Raw genomic sequence first — 22481 nt, 5'->3', positions numbered from 1 at the left:
ACAAGAGATTAATGAATAGAAATTCTTTCAAATACGTATTCAGACTTTCGACAGTTTTATAATCCCCGCGATTTTCTAAATGAAAAACTCGTCACGGAAATATTTCCCATCCGTACGAAAATTACTTTTGAAACGAGACTAATATCCCACATTGAAACGTTGGAGGCGAGATCCAATCATCGCTGCGACTTTCAAGAAAATTAGTTAGATTTAAAGGTATCGAAAGGCGTGCTCGCGCGATGTCCAACCCCCGTAGCGCCAAATTTTCGTTCGTCGACCTATCCAACTTCCGCCGGCCACGTCGCTGGATACATCGGATCACCGCAGGATTGTCCTCCGTGTCTCATAATCCCGGCAATTTTCGAAATCGAAACCGCCGAAGGTGATCTCCTAAGCAGAGGCCTGCGCGGCCAGTTCTCCATGGAACGAGGAATATTTATCTTGTCGAAAAGCTTTCAGGATGGAAATACCGGTATGGTGGTGGCAGCAGGTGCTTCTGGACAACAAAACCGGCACGAACAGCATCGATGGTAGAGAGAGAGAGAGAGAGTGAGAGAAGGCAAGAGAGAGAGAGAGAGAGAGAGAAAGAGAAGTGGAGAATGAAAGAGAAGGTAGATCGAAGGAGAAAAGACACGCTCTTTGCGCGGCGCGGGGACCAGGGGAAGGTGGAGAAAGAAGAAGAAAAAGGAATCCTCCCGTGGAGTCCTCGCGATGTGATCCTGTTTAAAGATAATGGCTGCGAGGTAGACGCGTGCCAGCTGGGTAATGCTTTCGGGCCTGATTTTTATTCGCCCGTCCCTCGGCCCTCTTGGCCACGCAATCTGAGGGCAGATGGCTCCGCCACCTTACCTCGCCTCTTAAGGCCGATTCACGTGACCAACATAAAAAGAAAAAAAGAAAGGTGAACGACACCCCCTTCCATCGGTGTGGCGCGCGTGCGCCTGCACTTACGCGCCGCTTTTTCTTCGGCTTCGATTCTGCCGTGTGTGTATACAACGGTATCACGTATATATATGTGTGTGTATATATATTTATATATATGTATGTATGTATATCGCGCGGAATATTCATCACATTCCGTTATTTTCACGGATTCGCGCGATGATGCTCTCTGGCCAAGAAGATCACTCATTCTGTACGTGCGAATGATGTATACTGTAACGTATATTTGGAGGAAATATTTAAGAATTCAAGTGAAATATTCTCGTCAAATTGTGTCAGCGTGGAAACGGTTGAAACGAACGTCACTTGACACATGATGTTTTCGACGTAACGAGATGTATAAATGATAATTCTGAAAGATCTGGGAAGCGTTCGCTGATAGAAATCCTCGTGAAAAGATTAAATCGAGAAACGCGAACGCTTCTATTTTCGTTTGTTTTAAAATTGGAATTGCGAGGGTAGAACTATTTTTACTGCAGTAGATTTAATATTGTATTTTAGTGTATTTAGTTCATGATATAAATCACAATTAAAAAGCTGATTCAAAAATTGTTTCACAGAACTGTCATTAAACTCCTATATCATAGTTCACTTTCCGTGAGATTCAGTCGGAAACTTTTGCCATCGTATCCCAAAACATTTCAGTGCAACAAGAACTTTCATTCTGTGATATGGTTTTCTGCGGTACAGATCGCTTCCTCGACAATTGTAACGGGATGGTGTGCGTAGAGAACGCAGTCGAAACTTTAAGTACCGCGGCGACTTTTGAGCAACCACTTTGTCCTACTGGAGTAACATTTCGCGTTCTCCATCGGGCTATTCATCTTTCATTCGTTCGCTTAACTTTCGATGGCTTGATGAATTTAAATGTAAATGCAAATCGATCCAATATCGCGTACAAAGGCAAACGACAGTTGTAAAGTCTCGAGACTCGTGTAAATGGCGTTTGGAGGGTTGCGCTTGTAGCACGTAACGGGTGTCTCTCGAATAAAATACATTGCGCGAATAAAATACAACGATGTTTTTGAAATAAGAAATAAAAAAAAAATAAAAAAAAAACAAAATTAGATGTGGATGTAGCTTCGAAACAAATTTATTCAGTTTTGCAAATGGAAAAATAAGAACATATTTGCTGAGAAAGTTAAAGAATGCCTTCCTACTTAGGCACACACCATTTATAATCGATTTTGGTAATGATAGACGGGTATTATGTACATCACGTATTCGTATAATGAAAGAAGGAAGAAGAGATCGGTCCAAGAATATAAATAGAATCCCCGATGCCATATGATTCCACCCCATTGTCGTAAGCAATCGAACGAAACTTCCGATCTTTTACTTTCTGTCAAACTTGTTCGTGCTAATGCACGATCGCTACTTAAAGATACCCTTTGAATTTCAATGATTCGTATCGAATAATTTTTATTTGGATCCATATATAGTATCGTAGAATCGAATACATTGCCAGTGGTACGAATAGAAGTGGACAGTTTTACTGTCTACTTTCTTTAGAAAGTAATAAAAAATCGTAACAAAACAGTAGCAATTTTGCAATCAATCCGCATGTAACCATTATCGTGTCTTTTGTCAAGATGAAAAGTTGAAAAATATAAAATTTCATTTTATGATTGAAAGATTGTTGCTACCTTGCCTCCTTTTATTTTTCCAAGGGGAAGAAATGGAAGAAATTAATGGTAAAAACTCTATTCAATAATATTAATAATGTTAATTTATTATATTATAGTAATATTATATTAATTATAATTATTAAGAATTTAAGAACATCTTTTCCTAATAATTATCATTAATCATATTTATTCTTAATAATTATAATTACTTGATAAAGTAATATTCTTTTTTGGATATATAATGTAATGTGACCCATAATTTTGTAATTGTAAGATTCGAGAAGAACAGCAGCATTTAAATAAAACCGAAGCAAAATCATCACAGCGCGGCATGTTGCAGGAGGGTCGTTTTCTGGCATTTTTCCCACACCCTGGTAGTCTCTGAGAAGCGTCGCCGAGTATCAAAAAGCTACTTGCATTATCTAACAACGAGACACCAAGAAGGAAAGGAAAAAGGGCCCGTAGTACCCTATAGATCAGATATATGTATCCTCCCCTTCCTTCCATCATCGCCATATGTACCCGGTAGAGAGTTTCCTCCCTCTTTTTCTCTGCAACCCTTTTCTACCAGCAACTTCCTACGTCGTGTGTCTGTAAATCGTGTTCGATGTACGCGCGCGTAGCCGGGGCCAGCCTGCAGGTAAACAACACGTAAAAATCTTCCACGCGTGTTTAATACACGCGTGTAAACCACGGACACAGCGTAGCGTGTACGAGACCGCGAGAAAGAGAGAGGATTGATCGCAGGAGAGGCAGGTGCTGAGAGAGCGACAGCTGCGAATTTCGCGATCTTCCTTTATGCACCGAGAAGCAACCGAGAGAGGCTTTAACCCGTTCCTTCTCGTCCTAATGGGCCGCAGAGTTCGTAGAGGTTCTTTCTACCTTGTGGGGCAAGCGTCCAATGAATATCGAAAAAGAAGAAGAGGATGAAGAAGAGAAAGGAAGGAAAGGGGAAAGAAAAGAAGGGAGAACGTATCTGTCGCTTCCATGCGAAAGATAAATATTCATCGATCCGCCGGGGGAACAAGGATCCTTATGACGAATCGCATCGGCGCGGAGGAGCATGCTCCTGCTATATCGGAGGGGATAGTATATTAGACGAGGGAACTCGCCGATTATGTAATTTCTATTCTTTCTCGCAGGCTTGCCATTCTTTTCTCAGGTTTCTACGTGTCTCTTTTATCGTTATTAACGATTTTATTGCGCGTAGGAAATTACGTGGTAAAAGATAATATGGAAACGGTGGAAGAGCGGATGTGTAAAAGATGAGATATTGTCTTGGATATTGTCGGATTTAATTTACCAAGAGCCAATTTCCCTTGTTAGTCTGCATTTTTACTACTGCAATTGTGAAAAGGAACATCTAAAATTGATTCATTAATATTACGTTATTTAGGTTTGTTGCTGTTGTCTATAATTTTGTGCAATTTCAAGAGGTTCAAGTATTTATAATATAATAATTACTTTAAATTACTTTCTAATTCTTCCGAGGAAACAAGTGGTATAGTGCTTGTATATTGTGATAATGTTCACTTATTGTAAAATGAATATTTTATTTTATTTTCAGTTTCATTTCGAAGGAAAATGTAATACAGGAAGCTTGCTTCGAGCTTTTTTACAGTTGTTTCAAATAGTTTGTTATATTTAAAATTTTTAATAATATTTTGAATTATTATATTTGAAATGTTTAACCGTAAAAAAAGGTTTTATTATTTCGTTATTGTACCAGAAGAAATTTCATTCTATAATCTTTCTGAATCGAAAACAATATCAAATATCATTCATGATAATGACGTCTTAAATCAAAAATATCTTTGGTGCAATCACCGAAATGTCTTCCAACAGTTAATAATCCCGTTTAAACGAACAATATGCCGTTACTGATACCTTTTATTTTTTTATGTAAATCAAGCGACAACACCTGACCGTGCCTCAGCTTTTAAATGTTTTTTAGTTGCGCCACGCTCGCTGACCAATATCTGCTAATCAGTGTAACAGGTCCCATTTATTCCGGGCAGCAGAAATTTTTTCCCCCATTTTATATTGTGATCGTATTTATTACCCCGAATGAACGCGTGTCCTTGTTTGTAAATTGATTGAAAATTTGCCAAAATAATTAACGTGTTTTTCAAAGATAACTTCTAAAATAATATATACGGGTGATTTTCAAAAATGTACAAACGGAGAAAATACCTTCGTACAGCTACATCTAATTTTAACAAGAAATAAAACAATTTCAAGTAGTAGTATTGCATTTTCAATGTTAACAATGGCCACATTTATTGATCGTCATTAGAAATATGAAATTCATATTACTTGAAAAACACTACTATTTGTTTTTTTTTTCTTTTTCATCGTTGTGTTTTCAATCTTACAAATTATCATTACACATCGGGAAGAATATTATACACGTAATTTCTCAGTCATCAGGCGTTCACCGTGCGACAAAAAGTCACATTAATCGTAACTACAATTCGTGCAATTAGGGTAAAAAGACCACGCGTGTCATATCTGACATCAATTTTCCTTTTCAGTTCAGTTTCCGTTGATCAATTCGCGAAAGTTATATTTTACACTGTTCTTTGTACGAATACGTTCGCACGTGAATTACGTGTTGCGTTCGCCCTTTGTTCCCTTTCAGACGACTTCGTTCCTCTTTTTTCTTACGCTCTGTTTTGCAAGCAACTTTCTCGTACGCACCGCGTGACGATAAACGTCTCGTACACGTGGAGTAAACGGGTCCAGAACAGTTGGCGAACAAGTGACCGCGAATGCTGCGTAAATAACCAAGGGAAGGGTTCGACCGCCTTTTTGTCAGGATACAGGAAGTGGAGGAATCGGAAATGACAAAGTAAGCAACTGTGTTTTTAATATTTCTCTTCTCGTTTCCGACCAAAATATTGTATGGTATGTTTTTGTCTATCTAACGAATTCCCGCAAGAGAATATTTTTTAATTTAATTTACATTTTTTAGATTTTAATTTACAATAACGTGTTTTACGAAGCTTTTTCGAAGCCAATTATATTTAAAACAAATAAATGACTTACTAACGTGTCCACGTATTACAAGAAGACGACGTAAGTAATATTCAAGATAAATTTGAAAAGTTACGTTCACATCGTCGCTCTTAGAACGTGTAGTTCAGAGTACGGAATTTAAAGTTTGAAATTTGAAATTTGAAAAATCACAGTTTCCGCATTAAAATGGAAGAGAAGGCCTTGGATCACGAGAGGAGAACTATTCAAAGTAAGATCAGGAAGGATCATTTTTAAGCAAGTTTGATGGGGACATCAATCATACACACGTGGCCTCTGCTGAAGGGTGTCTTCAACATTGCGCACACCACAAAAAAATAACAAGATTTCACTAGATTCAAATATAAAAACTTCAATTTTACGACGTGTCGAGAAATGAAAAATCAGTTTTTGTTTCATTCTACTTTTAAATTTCTCAATAAACGCATGAAAATCCGCCTTCTACTTGTCACTTGCCAACCACCTTGTAACAAACTTTCCCATCCAATCGTCCAATGTTGCTCTTAATACGCCATAAAATTTTCTCAGACGAGGTTCTCTCCCGCCGTTACAACTGCGATAGATCACGAAATCACCCGGTTACGTCAAACGCATCGACATGCATTTCTCAAATGTCCGTCTGGATCGAATCTGTCGCTCGGTTTTCTGTGAAACACGACACAGCCTCGGTCGGAAATACCTACTGAGAATTTGCCTCAATTAATCACACTCGTTGGCGGGATTTTTGTCGAAGGCCACGTGAAAAATGCCGGGAAACGGTAGGAGAAAAGAACGAGGCTGCGCGTGAAGCGCAAAGAGAAACAGGGTGACAGGCTTTGCCTGACCGAGAGAAGAAATGGAAGAGGAACAAGAGGCAGATCCGGTGATCTCTTTTCTTCTTCTTTTGTCAGCCGGATTAGCCGAAACTCCGTAGGAGCTCGAACACTCGGCAGAGTAAAACGCACAACAGAGAAACGCAGGCCCTTCCTTCCCTTGTCCTTTTCGCTCGCCTTTCATTCGCCGTCCTGACCACGAAAAGTTTCACCTGGAGCGTCGTGTGCGACGCTTGCTTTTACTTCCTGCGTTCGGAGCGCTTCTGTCCTCACGTGGAAAAGCGAAGCGGAATAGGTGGTCTGGATTCTCCCCTCCCCCCTTTAACGAAGGGGGCCATCGAAATCCAGGTGCAGCCCAACATCGTTCAACGCAGGTGTAATCACTAAATGATTTTTTTCGTCTCGGTTTTGGTGCCGCGTGCGCCGAGACCGATGAATCGTATTACGGCCCGGTTATTACGATAGAAAGTTGCCGTTTACTCTCATCAAATGCAACATCACGGTCGCGGCGCGTGCTCGTGCTCGTGCTCTCGTAAAATTTTTATTACAAACGGGCGCGCGTCGTTCTCTTTGCAGGAACACGTTGGAGGAACGGCTGTTCGTACGACAAAATCTCGGTTATTGATCGAAGGAACGATTAATCATCGGGGAACATCGATTTAGGACGAGAAAAACTGCGAAGTAAGAGTGGAAATTGAAAGAGATCGCTGCGTTTTTATCCCAAGTTTTGTTAAAGTCGACACGAGTGGTTAAAAAATGATCCTTCCCTTCCTTGGTTGAGCAATGATGCTTTGCAGATTAAGTTAGCTGACTGTCGGAAAATTCAGTAGATATTTGAACAACGTGTATCGCCGTTAGTCGAGATTTTAGTATCATTCTTCAGATCATCGGTTTAGTTTTAGTTTAAATTTAAGGAATTTGGAGGAGTGGAATGATTTGCGAAACAATGTATCATTTCTTCAATTTTACTTCATTTAATAGAATTTTATTTATATGGACCAATTTTCCCGTCATTTGCGTTGCTGATAGACAATATATAGGTTTTCACAGAATAGATATTTACGTTCAGATAACTAGATTCAATCAATAGTTTATTCAATCTGACAATATCTAAAATTTTATTCAAATTGGAGTTCATATAAACAGAACTCTGTTGTATTTTCTTTGTGTTCTGTGTATGATACAATTTTGATATTAATGCAAGTTCTATCGCAAAATTTTTGACTCTAGAATTTAATTTAACCGATGATTATCGATATGATAAATAGATTGTGAAAGGGAAAGATTATAGATCATCTCAATCATCGCTGATTGTACAAAATAACAATGTCAAACATGGTTTAATAATGATGCTCGAAATCGCAAACAAAAAGCACGAAAATCGATTTTCCATCGGCGGACACGAGCGCGCGAAATTAATGAAACGTTTCACTTTGATTTTTTGCCAGGCGAAAGCTTGTTCAACGGTCGCAACCTTTATCCACCAGGGTCCTCCTCTTCGCTTCATTTCAGATTTCTTAGATTGGTTCTACCTCCTTTTGTTCGAAATTCGCCGACTCACCGGCGTCTTCGATCTGCAACAGTGTTGCGAGACGCGGCGTTCGAAAACGAGCGAAGCAACTTTCGATGTCTGAGGATGATTCGACAAAAAAANAAAAAAAAAAAAAAAAAACAAGCCGCTATCAACTCGCAAAGTTAGCAACACGGCTGGGTAGAAGTTTGCGATATTATCTGGTCTCGCGTACAGTTCCACGAATCCATCTTTCCGGCGTTCACGTGATGAACGTCAGAGAAAGAGAGGAGGTATCCGTCAACCAATTTATGACGAATTAAAATGAATTCTCACAACTTTCTGCGATACATTCTCTGTGGTTTGACCAAAGACGGCAGATATATTACTGGCTTCATTAATGAAGTACTGTAGTGTAAAGTCAAGGATTTGTCAGTTTTCAAAGAGAGATGCAGAAAAATCGGTAGAAACAAATCAATATCTCACTTTAAAGTGTCAGAAAATATATAAAAAGAACTCTTTTTACTTTCGCGTGTTTATTTCCTCACGAAGTTCAAAAATATGTTCCTTTTTTTTCTTTTTGTTTCAGATTACAGATAAAGTTGAGAAGATATACCACACACTAAAATACCAAAAATCACAGACTGTCGTCTTACAAAGAAAATACGAAAAATGATCTTTCTCGACTCTCCCAGATTGTAATCCTCCCTTAAGTCAGAAGGTTTTCTAAAATACAAAAATGTCCATTTCTTTCTTCTTGCAATCGCTGTCTTTTTCTATAGTTAGATCAGCAGGAACTGTTTTCGGAAATAGCACAAAGTGCTGTTTTCGGATGTCCTTCTCCGAAATTTTTCTTCCTGTAGCAAATGCGTACCGCTGGCCTCACAGCCAGGCCTGACGGACAATAGACCTTTCGGCTAACCTAGCAACATCCGGAAAACCTAATCCACACGTGCGTTCTGCGTGACCACTGAAAGTTCAAAAAGAGCGACCCGACGTGCCATTGTGTTCGGAAACCTTTTTTATACTACGCCTTCCGAAGTGTCCGTTAAGGATTTTCAGTTTAAATATGTTCTTAGTTTTTACTCGCTAAAACTAAGTGCCGCTTATTTCTCCTTACTTACGTTTCACACACGTGTACGCCTCTTGTTACAAAGAAAAGACAGCTCAGAGAAAGATAGAAACTTAAAGACGAGGCATTCGTAGCGGTAGTACCAAAGAAATTTTTACAGCTTGTTCAATTTCATTTCGTTATCCGCTTTGTACTTCTTCTCTTTTCTTTTTCGTCGTATAGATAGTAAATCTTGGGAAATAATTTCTAACAATTTCTATGTCCTAATGATTTCGCCACAGGGAAAAGACGAGAAATAAATCAGTCACGAGAGAAATTTCACTAATTCAACAATAATAAAACAAATTTCACTATTAACTAACATTTAACGACATGTCGCAAAATAATCGACAATTTGCACATAATTACAAAGCTAGAGTTCTTCCAATTATGCTTTACTCCGTCACTGATTGCTCATGAAGCTACGGGAGGTTAATTTTAGGATTAGTATTTAGGATACGTATTTAAATAGGATTCAAGTACAATGTAAATCCTTCTTTCTTATTCTGCATTATTGTTTTTTTCTTTTTCATTGATTTACTTGAATGACAAATACTCGATTGACCAAACTGTACAGTTAATACAAGCAACAAAGAATCGAGCAGAATTGAAGAAGGTTACAGAGTTTCTCTTAATGAAGCCTGTGTAAATCCATCTTCGAATTGTTTCGGAAATTGCTGTCCTCCGCAACGAGATAACTCACTTTAATTATGGCTTCCTTAATTGCACGTGGCAATTAAGAAAGCAAAATTCCACACGAACAAACGTATGATTCAATCTTCGTATGATTGAATATTTTTTGGCGATAGTGGACATTATGATGGAAAATATTAAAGAAAGAAATATCCAAAATTCAATGATAAACAAGAAGTTATAAATAATGCAGTAACGTAAATTATGTTCTTTTGTTGTGATAAAACAAATGTATTCGTGACACAAATATTTCATGAATGTATAATATTTTATAGAAAGCTACTACATAAGTCGGAAATAGAAAACAAATTGTTCTCCTCGCTTCTTTATCGCGCTGTGTCTCTTCTAAAATAATATTCTTTTCTCGCGACGCTCTTTTTAAAAAAAAATACATGTGGAGTGCATTAAAGATCGAAAGGTTATATCGAACATTAGAATCAAACATTTGAAAGCTACGTATATTCTAACAGTATTTATTGAATTATAATAACCACTTAACAGGGTTAACTGATACCTGCATATGAAAAAACCGGGATTGAAAGCATTTCATAAATTCTGAGCGATCATTCCGCTCGTTCGTCTCTACCTACGACCTTCATCTCTACCTCTCTTACTAATTCATCCCTCCCAACAGCGCCCGAAACGGATGCGTATCTATTCGAATGCGACCCCGGCTGCACGGATGTGTATCTGAAACTTATGTAGCAGAACAAATATTTCCGGAGGCACGACGAGCAACTTCCATTCGATGGAAAAAGCATTTATAAGCGGCGGCCATTTATTTTCTCTCTCGTCTCTTTCTTCGTTTTTACCTGCGCCTCGACTCGTTGCCTTCTCCTCCTTTCACATTTCGACGCTGTACTTATGGTTCAACCTTGCCACTTTACGCGCGACATGTCTGCGCGTCTCGTGCTCTTTAAGCGTACAGCTCTTCCGCAGGTGTATATGAAATCATCCAGGTGTATGAAATTCACCCCTGCCCGGCCCGCAGACCGGCAATTTCGTTGCATTAAAATACGCGCCGCAACCGAGGAATCATTACGCGATCCTGGTTAGCCTCAAACACATTTGTTGACTTGGAAAGGTGATCGCGATCGCCTCTCTACGATCTCTTTGTAATTGCCTCTTTGATTCATCTGTCTTTTTAGACAATAAAATCAATAAATGATCGCGTTTTTAGGTGGCAAGAGACAGAAATTGGGGAAACGATCGTGCGGATGTTGAAAATGTCTTAAATCAAAATTCAATGACGCGGCGTACATGTGTTTTAAGATTGTAGGAAGAGGTTGCATTCTTTAAATTTTATATAGGACGTGTTTTAACGTTTAGTATTTGTAAACTACTGATTTTATGAAGGAACATTTATGAGAAATTATGTAGAGAATACCCGAAATAAATGCACAAAAATACATAAAATATTCCAAACATAGTTATTTCATAAACACCTGCAGTATAAATATTAGTTAATAATTTATATATTGAATAATAATATATATATTTTAACAGTATTATTTGTGTCTGAGATAGGTTTTGTTTATTTTTAAACTTAAAGGTTTGTAAATTTAGGTCTAATAGCTGTAATCAATTATGTCACATTAAAGTGCTCTCTTTGAGCCATTGAATAACGTAAATGGTGATTCAACGACGTGGAGGTCTTAAATGGAAAATGTATTAGTCGAGACTATTTTTGGATTTGTGTTTTGATGCTTAAGTTTAGAATTAGCTTTGGGATTCTATAATATCTCCTGAACAGTTATTTTTGGAGTATGGAGTGGTTCCCGTTTCTAAATAGTTTCTAGATTACATGTGTTAGATTGTAAACATTGCTCAATCAATAATAACTCGGTGGACGTAGCAGGAGAAGTAATTAATTGAAAAAAAAAGATACAGATATACTGTAATTTACAAATTCAGATATAAGAAAAAAATTATTTTACAAATTACGAACGAAATGTATCATTTTCACACGATGAGAAATTTCGAGGAAGGCAAAGAGTTGCAGGGAATATTTCTCGTTCCCGTTTATACCATAGGTGAAGATCGCAGAACTCGATTCTCTTATATTAGCTTTTTCCTTCGTGCGCAGCATCGATCGGACAAGATGGCTGCATTAGTTCTGCCTCGTTTCGCAGGTGCAACAAACTTGCCCCAGTCGCAGTTGCCGCACTGCAATTTCGTTGCAATGTACTCCGCATAATGTTTCAGAAAATGTATCGTTAGCATGATTGAAACGTAAAACGCGGGCCTCGATGAAAGCTTCGCGCCGAAACTGGCCATGGTCCACATTTCACGCAAATTTCTTTCTTCCTTTCCTTTTTTTTTACGAGTTCCAGCCAGTTTCTTTCCTCTTACGTTCATCTCTTCACGAAAGTTAATCGTCTTTCATTATTTATGTTCTTTACTTTTTACATCGCAATTTGGAATACCATCTTGTTTTATTACTACCGTCATATGTTTAAATTATATCTTTTGATATCAAGAGCCTTCCGTTGGTCTTTCTGTTTATTCTTCGAGTTTGTATCTCTGAGGATATTTTCTTCTTACAGTGAAAACTGTAGTTCGATAGTTTTAGTGTAAAACAGTGTAAAATTCTAGCAATATAACGTTGAAGTAATTTTTATTTCCAACTACATATGTATAAAGCCGAGCAAGCGAGAAGAGCAGGGATTATAATTACTATAGTATTTTAACCATTTTAACTACCATTAATAATTAATGAAAAACTAGCATAATGGAATTCAAATAAACCTAAATGAATTTTGTTCACTAACGTTTACTGATCATTATAATAAATGGTTTATTTTAGATCTCAGTACTCTGGTATTCATCGCACGCCTTTTTTATAATCACTTTGTAATTTCCTGTAAATGCATAGAAATTCGCAGTCCAACAGTTACATATGTCTCTTTGTGTATTTCTTTCGCTACGTAATTTATCTCCAATCTTGTTTAAAGCAAATCAACTGTTTACTTCAATTTAAAATCCCGATCGTATTTTATCTAATTAATTCGCGTCGCTCGCGGCACGTGTCCTTATCTTCTAGAACTCGCATACGTGGTTCACAGGCGATTGTTAGGGTCGCGAAAACCTTTAATCGCGCGATCTTATCGTCGAGCCACGACACCGCCGTCGCCTTTGTCGTCTTTGTCGTCAACGTGCAACCCGGTCCGGCGAGTATCACGATTTAATGCTACGGCTAGCATTCAAATAAAACGAACGGCCAATTAAATTTCCCCCGGCGGCCTCAACCCGCCTAGCCGTTTATTTCTTTCCGGGATTTTTTCGTTCGGTTCGAATGCGGGCGCCACCTGCTCTCCTGCGCCTCCACGATCTTCTCGCACGCACCGTCATTTTGCTCGCCTCCGCCACAACGGAAACGACGTTTCAATCCGCGATGAACTTGCGTCTACGATAATGAGCTCATCGGGCATTTTTTATCGGTATCCCTTCGAGCTTTCTTTTCCTTTCCGCTTGGCCTTCCTTTCTCGGTTTGGTCGAATGAGAGGACAGGATGCGTCATTCTTTTGAGAAAACAAAGAAAAACCAGACCTTGCAGAATTTTCAGCCGTTTTCCGGCTATGCACGCAGCATTTGTTCATTTTACTTTTTAGTTTTGGTATTTGGTGTTTATCATAGATGAGGAAACCTTCAAATGGTACGTGTACTTCATGATACAATGATTAATGTATTAACGCTTTTCAGATTCTCTTTTTCGTTCGTTACAAATACAGAAAATATTTGCTTGTGGTGATATAATATTCCCGCGATGCGTCTTATTCAGTTTTCAAAAGATGCAGCTGTGAATTTTTTAAAGAAACTAGCACGGAACTTTGTTAACAAAATTCTATGATGATTTTCGATAAAGCTACGTTTATGAGTAATTGCCAACCGTGTTCTAATGTGCGATAGCAAAGGAAATGGTTGTTATCTAATGGCTCGCAGCGTATGCGATTGCTTTGACAGAGGGAACGCCTAACATTCGGGTCATGCATCGGTTTGCTTCAAATTTTGCGCATAGTTAGCGCATACTGTGTATAACAACGGCCTAAAGGTGCAAATTGTGTTATATAAATTTTCACAAAGCATTTACTCTATACTTTTCCATAACGACGAATGTTATATCAAAGAAACAGCTATGCATTTAAGAAATTAGAAAGAGATGTTTCTGCATTTATTCTAACCCTCTGTATTCAAACTGAATCATTGACAAGCGAAATATCACCTTTTTTATAAGAATTTTTATTCTTATCGAGAAGAATTGTTTATCTTAACGAACGATTGTATAATGTAACAGAGACACTGATAAATATGCCAGAAATTTTTTTAGATTTTTTAAAACTTCAGATCATTAAGTAAATTAAGCTTGAATGTAAATGAGTTGCTGATAAAACGTCGTTGAATGGTAAATGAAAAAATTTTACTATATCAAAGCTCGACGATGATCGAGAACAGCTAACAATTGTTTTATTGTTACACTGAAAAATATTTCTCTCCCTGTATATTTCTCACGTACCCTTTTCTAGTCAAGGAAAAAGAAAAGACCCGAGACTGTTTATTAATTATTCTGGCGACGAATAAGGAAACGTTATTCTTTGAAAAGAACAGACACAAAGCTGCCATAAAGAACATGGCACGACGATCGATAAGAGGTAGGAAATAGGAAATTTAAATAGGTATCATTGGCGCCAAGTAATTAACGAGCGTAGACCATGTTGAACACGTGTGTAAACGTAGTGCGTGTGCACAGAAAAGAAACTGCTTAGAATCGCTAATTTTTCGTCGAATCTTAGAGTACAGGTTACCAAGAGACAACTTCAATCCCTTTTCTTTTTCTTTCCATTTTCCTGTTTCACGTAACACGCTATGGAAATTTTCAGTCAGCTTCTTAGCATTTTAGTTAACTGAAAAAACTTCGATCTTATCATGGTCGATTTAAATATTCAACGAGTCGCCACGGAGAAAATTAAAATTATTCAGAATTGTCCTGGACTAATGAGCCTATTTGTATGAAACTAACCACTTGCAAAGGAAACTGTAACTGTTCGACAAAGCGGGCCGAATATGAGAGAAATTGGCATTATGGGATGACGCGATTTCGTGATCGATCGAACAACCTGGAAGAGGAAAGAATATTTAACTAGTTTGTGAATGTATGAGAGAGATGGTCTGTTATAACATAGAGGAGTTATGGATTATGATGTCATCGAATTTCAAATGCAAAGCGTATGCCGTTTCTAATTGAATTCGTATGCCGTTTCTAATTGAAGCGGCAGATAAACTGAAGATAGAATAATGGAATTTTGCTACACAGACAAAAATTCTTAGCCTACTTAATTTAGGACCTATGAATGAGAAAAGTAAGTTCCAGCCATGGCCTAAATTAAAACTTCAAACATTGTGCCGACTACCTAGCCGAAAACAGGTTTTGGAGTTGATTAGAATAGAATGTCAAAAGCGTTCCAACGAAATAGTTTTAGGTGAATAACCTAACCTAAACCTTGGGACCGAAGATCGTTTGTGCTTTGGAATAAAGAAAAGATTACAAAAGAATTTTTTATAATAGGATTTTATATTTATACGTTAAATATATGTAACAGAATGTTAGATTTGAAATTATATATATTAAATATATATGTATTTTATATAATTAAATAGATTTTTAAAATTGTTACATAAAATTTTTAAATTTTTAGTTTAAAATTATATTTGTTTGCTTTTTTAATTCAATTTTTAGTGAATACTAAAAACTGTTTCTTTTTATATAAATAAGATAATGCTAATTTAAACATAAAAATTAGAACATGTAGTACCATCTAGCAGAGTATACGTGAACTACATATATCGACATACATTTACAAGTTCAATTTTTAAAACTAATAAATATAGTTTCCATGTTTGTAGTTCTGAAAAGATCCCATGTGAAAATTAATTTTAAATTATCAGTGTTTTGTTTTAAATAGTAAAAAAATATTTCAATATTTGTTATCGATATATTAACATGTATTGATAAAGTAGACATTTATAATTGTTTGTTGTTTTATCGTCTGATGATATAGTAGTTTTACCTCAAAAGATAATTACCTTACTTAATTTATCAAATATTAATAATAAATTTTATTTGAATAATTTTTATGTTTAAATTAGCATTATCTTATTTATATAAAAAGAAACAGTAGTTTTTAGTATTCACTAAAAATTTAATAAATTCTACAATGAAAATAAAAATAGATATTGTTTGAAGTACAACTGATTAGTAATTAAATTTTTAGAATATTCCGACAATGACGTCAATAAGTGTTGCTACTATTGTGCAACAGTATATGCCATGAAGAATTCCTAAAATTCCTATTTATGAATACAGAAAATATTTCTTTGAATTTGAATATCTATAATTATTTTGTTGGAAATATTTTTAGAGAAAATGAGTTGAGACCTTCAATTTTCGTAATGAAGTAACATTTAATCATGTGTCTTCTTCTTTAATCAAGAATAAATATTACATGAATTTTATCTATTTCTTTTTTTAAATAACTACAAATAGAAACAGCTTATTTATCTTTTACGCAGGATACTGACGTATTCAATAATTATTAATGTTATTATTATTATTATTATATAATAATTATTATTATTTCGTTCCCATTAATATTATTATTATTATCATTATATTATTATTCCCACCCAACAGAGAACTTTTAATAAAACGAAAATTGAAGAGATCATTATTCTTCTAATTTCCTATAAAATTTCCTCACTCACTTTAAGTTGTCTCTCTATGATATGTGGTATCGGTTTACCATTTCGCATCACATATTTACCACAAATCGATGTCGTAAACCGTATTCTATGTCACATGGCTTTTCATCGAGTCAGTTGCCACTATCGTACCCACATGAATATTATATCCGTATACTCTATATTGTAAAAAACATTAAACACCATAGACTTTATCAAAATAATCAGAGCAAATTTAAAAAGCGCAACGTCATACACAAGCTTTTATAATTTAGAATCATTCTACTCGATAATCATATTCTATTCTATATAATAATTTAATTATAATTGAATCATAAATTATTAAATAAAATTATTATTAGATAGAATAGAATTATTAGATAGAATTATTAGATACAATAACATTTTTCGTTTAAAATCGAAATTATTATTCATATCTCGCAATTTACTGAAAACATGCGATAACACTGTACTTATTATTCGTCAATATAGATCAATGAGACTTTTAGAAAATTCATTGCTTATCTCTTTTATACAGTTAATTTGTATTTAAATATTTTCTTCTTGGTCGTATATAAAATGTACAATAAAAGCAAAATTTGATGATAAAACATTTAAAACATTTAAACATTTAAAAAGAATTTATTTTAAATTTTATTTAAACTTCAGATTAATTTTCTTTGATAAATTCTGCAAAAAGTGGAAAGGCAAAAAAATATTATCTAAACATGTGAAACTAAATCTTCTGTATCAAAGAAGATTCAATTAATAATACGTCTTATACAATTTAGACAGGAACATAAGGGAGAGAAGATACTAATGAACTATTCTCATAAAGCAAACCTCTTTGAAAAAGATTTATGCGCGCATCTCTGTTTATTTGTCGAAAATGGAAAGGAAAATGTAGATAATAAGATTACTTCTTATACAGCTGTGTTTGTTAAAATGCAAAAGAATGAAAGAAATATAAAGTATAAAATAAAAATAATAAAAAAATGAATCATTATTTAAAATACGTTGGTTTATCATAAAAAAAAGATTCATAAAGAGAAACTTTCGAGATATGAAATTTCACGAGTAACAGAAAATTTTGCAGAAATAACGTTGAAACGAATTTAACAGCATGTTAAAAAAGAATTTTCGTGCACCAATTTAATCCGTTCTCTGCGTTCTAAAATTTTGGCTGTGAAAAAGATTGAAAAAGTATTTTATATCTTTTAAACCTATTATCTTAACATCGAGCTGTTATTTGATAATAATTGAGAGTTTATGAAACAAATCTAGAAAAAAAAAAAAATACAGAATAAAGGATAAAAGAATGTTCGTCAAAATTACGTCAGTTTCAAATTTAGAATACAATTATTCATTGTATATATAAAATATACAACACAATGTAGATGATTTTCGAACAATTTGTCGATTGTACGTTTAAATGTTTGATTAATTCCTACGTTTCTTAACGAACGACACGGCAGATATTGCAGCTAATAGCCTTCGCTGTCGCTTTTAACTTCAGCGTAGTAATTTAGGACACGCTTTGATTAAGCTGAACACATCGACTTAAATAGGCGTGGAAATGGCATTAGTCTTGCATAATGTAAATTAAACAAGAGTTGCATATATTCTGTACCGATGTTGCTTGTGTATGTGTCGCGTACAATGCGTCCTACGTAAGTACTTATGGGAGCAGCCGTTCCACAATGAGTTGCAGAAACAAAGCTCTTTAACCAGCCAAGTATTATATTCTCCAAGTGACTCTGAACTCTGAAAGTAACTTGCCGTGAATTAATCAATTACATCAGTTAATATTGTTTCGGTTAATGGATATTCTCTGTGAAAAGAAGCTGATGTTTTTGGCTGATTGATTTTTGATGCAAATAGATAAAATGCTTCATCTCATGATGTAGTCAAATTAATACGTAAAATGTGAAAGTTGAGAATTAATTTTGAAGGCAAACGATTAATTGTATTCGTAATAGCTGTTGTTTCGTTGTTAGAAAAAGAAAATATCTTTCACTTTCCAAATTCAGTATTTTATTTATTGATTAGTGAAGATAAGATAAGTGTATTGGTGACATTGTTTCACAGGAAACTATCAACTATGGTTAAAAGAAATAATTTTATGATAATATCATACTCATTTAGTAAGTGTCGCTTTGGTTTCATGCATAGTAACATGGTCGTATCTGGTGTAATAATTACGCAACCCACGTGCTCATGCTGTGTTAAACACATTTCCATTCAGTTTTCATAATACTGTAATTTCATTCCTATTATCTTTCGTAATATACAGGGTTCGTTATTTTATGCATTCTTTGTCGACTTAATTCTCATACTTTTGATATTACTGCTGATAATGCCAAGAGTTTTTGCATATATGAAAAATAAAATGTACGAAAATTGAAAAGTTGTAAAATCAGAAATCGAAACAAAAATTCCTAGTTACATGATAGGATCATAGGAAAGTCCAAGAGAGATTAAGAAACGATTCGATCAACGTTCCTCGTCGATTAAAAATATTACGTGTCTCATTCCGTTGTTATAAAAGGATGTGCATCCGTGAGCACAAGACAGTTGTGCCGTTTGCGTGCAGCTTGCTGTTTACAAAGTCATTGTACCCGGAGTGCACAGATCGCCATTACATATGCACGTTGCATTAAGGCAGGTCGTTGATGCACGTCAAGGAAGCACTTTCGCGCAAGGAACAACTCCCTGCCGATTTCACTGTTTCTACGGTGATTGGTCGAAAGCGAAAATTTCTCAAATTGTCGACGCTCGTGCTCGAATGTCGAGCAACGTCGTTAATAATATGATTGTACGATGATTCGCAGCTATGCTACTTTCTACGTTTCGTTTTAAATGATTTTCTACGCGGAGAGAGATATTTCGCTTAATAACGAACTTTCACACTTTGACAGAAATCAACGAAATAATATTTATTATAAGTTCTGAACGTCTGGTGTATTTATCATTGTGTAAGTTTCTGTCTGTTGAGTTTCGTCGAGTTTTAAAATACGAATGTTGTTACGTGTCTGGATTGGGTAGACGTTTAGTGATACAAATAGTTTTAACTAAATGTATTAATATTTTAATGATAATGTAAATAAATAAATTAATGAATTTCTAATTAACATAAATATATACGTAATATAATGTCTTGATAAATTTTCTTCCATTATGTAATTTCACTTCCATACGTCTTTTATCATTGAACGATGAAAAAGTTTCTTAAAGATGTAAAAAAAACTGTTATTGATGTAGGCAACTTCTTATTTTAATTTCATGCTGAATATTTTTCTAAAACATTAAAAGTCCTCGCCTGGAGACACAGATAATTGAGGCTAGGAGCAAGATTAATTCTAGCTTGTGTAAAATGCAAACATGTATGATGCATAAAACGAACGTTAATTTTGAGATAGAAATAAATAAGAAGTATGAAACTTTCAATCGAAACATCAGAGTTACATGCAAATAGCGGTCACACGTGCGACCGTCCTTTGAAAAAAGGTCTTAACTATGTGACTCGGGTGAACAAAAAGGGATGATTGATCGCGCCGCTATTTACGTCGGGTAACTCGATCATTAAAATTGCTTGCCAACCTTCCATTTTCTTTTTTATTGTCCAACATTTAAATAATTCACACGCAAAAATTATTCGCCGTTCGATGAGTACAAATCACCAATTAATTCTATCGTTTTCGAGGACAGCTTCGAACCATTTTGATTTTGTTCCAGTTCTCTTAGTGCGTTTCACTCTTCGAACAGTGAAAAAGTAGTGTATCAAAAGATCTCCATTTAACGACAGTCACAAAAATGCACGATATCTATAATATCTAATGATGAAGAACAAAAAGAAGAGTGATGAAGAAATAAGAAGAAGAATTGGGAAGAATTTTATCTTTTGGCTTTTATGTCACTCGGTTTATTGGAGAAGAGAATAATAATTTTGAAAGTTGGAATCTTTCAATTTTAATTCTCAATTGATAATAACAGTTGGCTTTAACAACGAGAGGTCTGGCTGATAGGAATGAAACATATCGAAAATTTTTCAGAGAAAGAAATGTAAAAAATTTCAAATTACTCCCTGACTTTGAATCTATTCACGACTCGTAGGTAGCTCAGTCGTTATTCCCTCGACTGAGCTAAAAGATGACTATTCCTCGATATTCTTTCAACGATATTCAGAAACACGAGATGGTTGCCTTTTCAAGGCTAAAACGAGTTAATCTGCATCGCGGCACTGTGTAATTTTACATCTTGCGCTTCCTGCGTTCGTTGCTTTGTCCGATACGTTATTACCACCGATTACCCAAAGAATTCAACTTCGAGTAACGAGATTCAATCCGATGCGACTATTATATGTAGCTATTAATATTTATAGGTCTTTGTTCATAGTAGCGTCTCTTTGCCGGATTTTTGTTTGTGCTGTCGACGTGGACAGACTAATGACTTCAAGCGTCTTCTAAGGTCTATTAACGTTGTAAATTCTATTTTATTACCATTTGTCCAATATCCCAAAAGTGACATAGTTATAATAAATATTTATTTTTGTATTTATGTTTCAAAGAGATTTACAGCTGTTAAAGGAATTTTGACAAATATCCTCGTCCACGATTTATGGAATACGGATTTTTATGGGAAATTTCAAGACGGATATTTATTTATAGGAAATTTCAAGACCCAGAAACGCACACATGCACAAGTATACAAAATATGCAAGAATACCTGAAATATTCAAGTATAACAAGAGATAAATTTTCTATCGAGGTTTTATTATTTTAACTATAAACTATTTTTTTATTTAATCTAATATATCATCTGACGTCAAACTGAAACGAACGACGAAGAATGAAAAGATAAATAATTAAATTTATATATGTATATATATATATATATATCAACCAATATCAACAAATATGAAATTTCCAGCTGGTTATTTACTATTTTTATAATATAAAATGATTCGACTTCATTTTCTAAATGAATTTCTACTCGGTATGGTATTATATTTACCCAAATAATATTTCTAGGAATAATACGTAGAATATATATCTGATAGTCCATTATTGCACAAGTCTTTGTCTTCCAGAAAATCAATTTCGAAAGCTCGAGGAACATGCGCGTATTTCATTAAAATTTAATTAAATGGACTTTACTACAAAATTCTGTACATAATACATTCGCGCAATTAAAATGAACAGTCGTGCATCTCATTTTCCGTCTGACCGTCTACCTTATGGTCCCTGCATGGAATTATTCTTTTACTTTAAAATTAATAGCTACTCTGCATTTTGGTTAATTTAAATGTACCAATGGAGAAATTATTTGAGGAAATGTTAAAATTACGTCGCGAAGTATGCATCGATATTGTATACATTTCACAATTATTATGGATAATAAATGTTTATAACTACGGTAGAATAATATTTAATAAATACCGAAACAAAAAGAAACGGTGTAAAAAGGTACAAAGTCGGTCAGTGAATCATATTAGTTCTACCTTTCTTCTTTGAGCGATCATAGAAACGCATACGTCAATCAAGGAACAATGAATCATGAATTACGAAATGCTGCACGTACACAATGCATAATGGAAACATTCTGCAAGGATTAATGTCGCAGGGTGAATCTTTAAAAATTTCACTGAAAATTTTATTTCTTTGCACAGCAGCGAAAGTATAAAATTAATTCCAATATTGGACATGTTTTAGTATGATTATTGAACGGATGGACAAATGGCAAATACGGATTGAAATTTTGCTGCGTTATTGTGTACAAAGCTGCAGGCAATTTGCTGCTATATTAGTATGTAATACTATTGCGCGATTAAATAAAAACAGAATTGGAACATTAATAAAACATCTGATTACAATTTTCTAATGCGAGTAACGTTAACTAAATTGAAGTTAAGAGCAAATATTAATCATATCGAACACAATGAATTAATTTACCATGATGAATTTAATCCCGCTTCTTGTTTTTTCCGAGTCATTTTCGCTGTCGCCAGGAATTTT

The sequence above is a fragment of the Frieseomelitta varia genome, unplaced genomic scaffold (genome assembly GCF_011392965.1).
Source record: "Frieseomelitta varia isolate USP_RPSP 00005682 unplaced genomic scaffold, Fvar_1.2 scaffold_541, whole genome shotgun sequence".
Classification (NCBI taxonomy): Eukaryota; Metazoa; Arthropoda; class Insecta; order Hymenoptera; family Apidae; genus Frieseomelitta; species Frieseomelitta varia.
The sequence above is the reverse complement of the archived record's forward strand: the minus strand, read 5'-3'. Positions refer to the sequence as shown.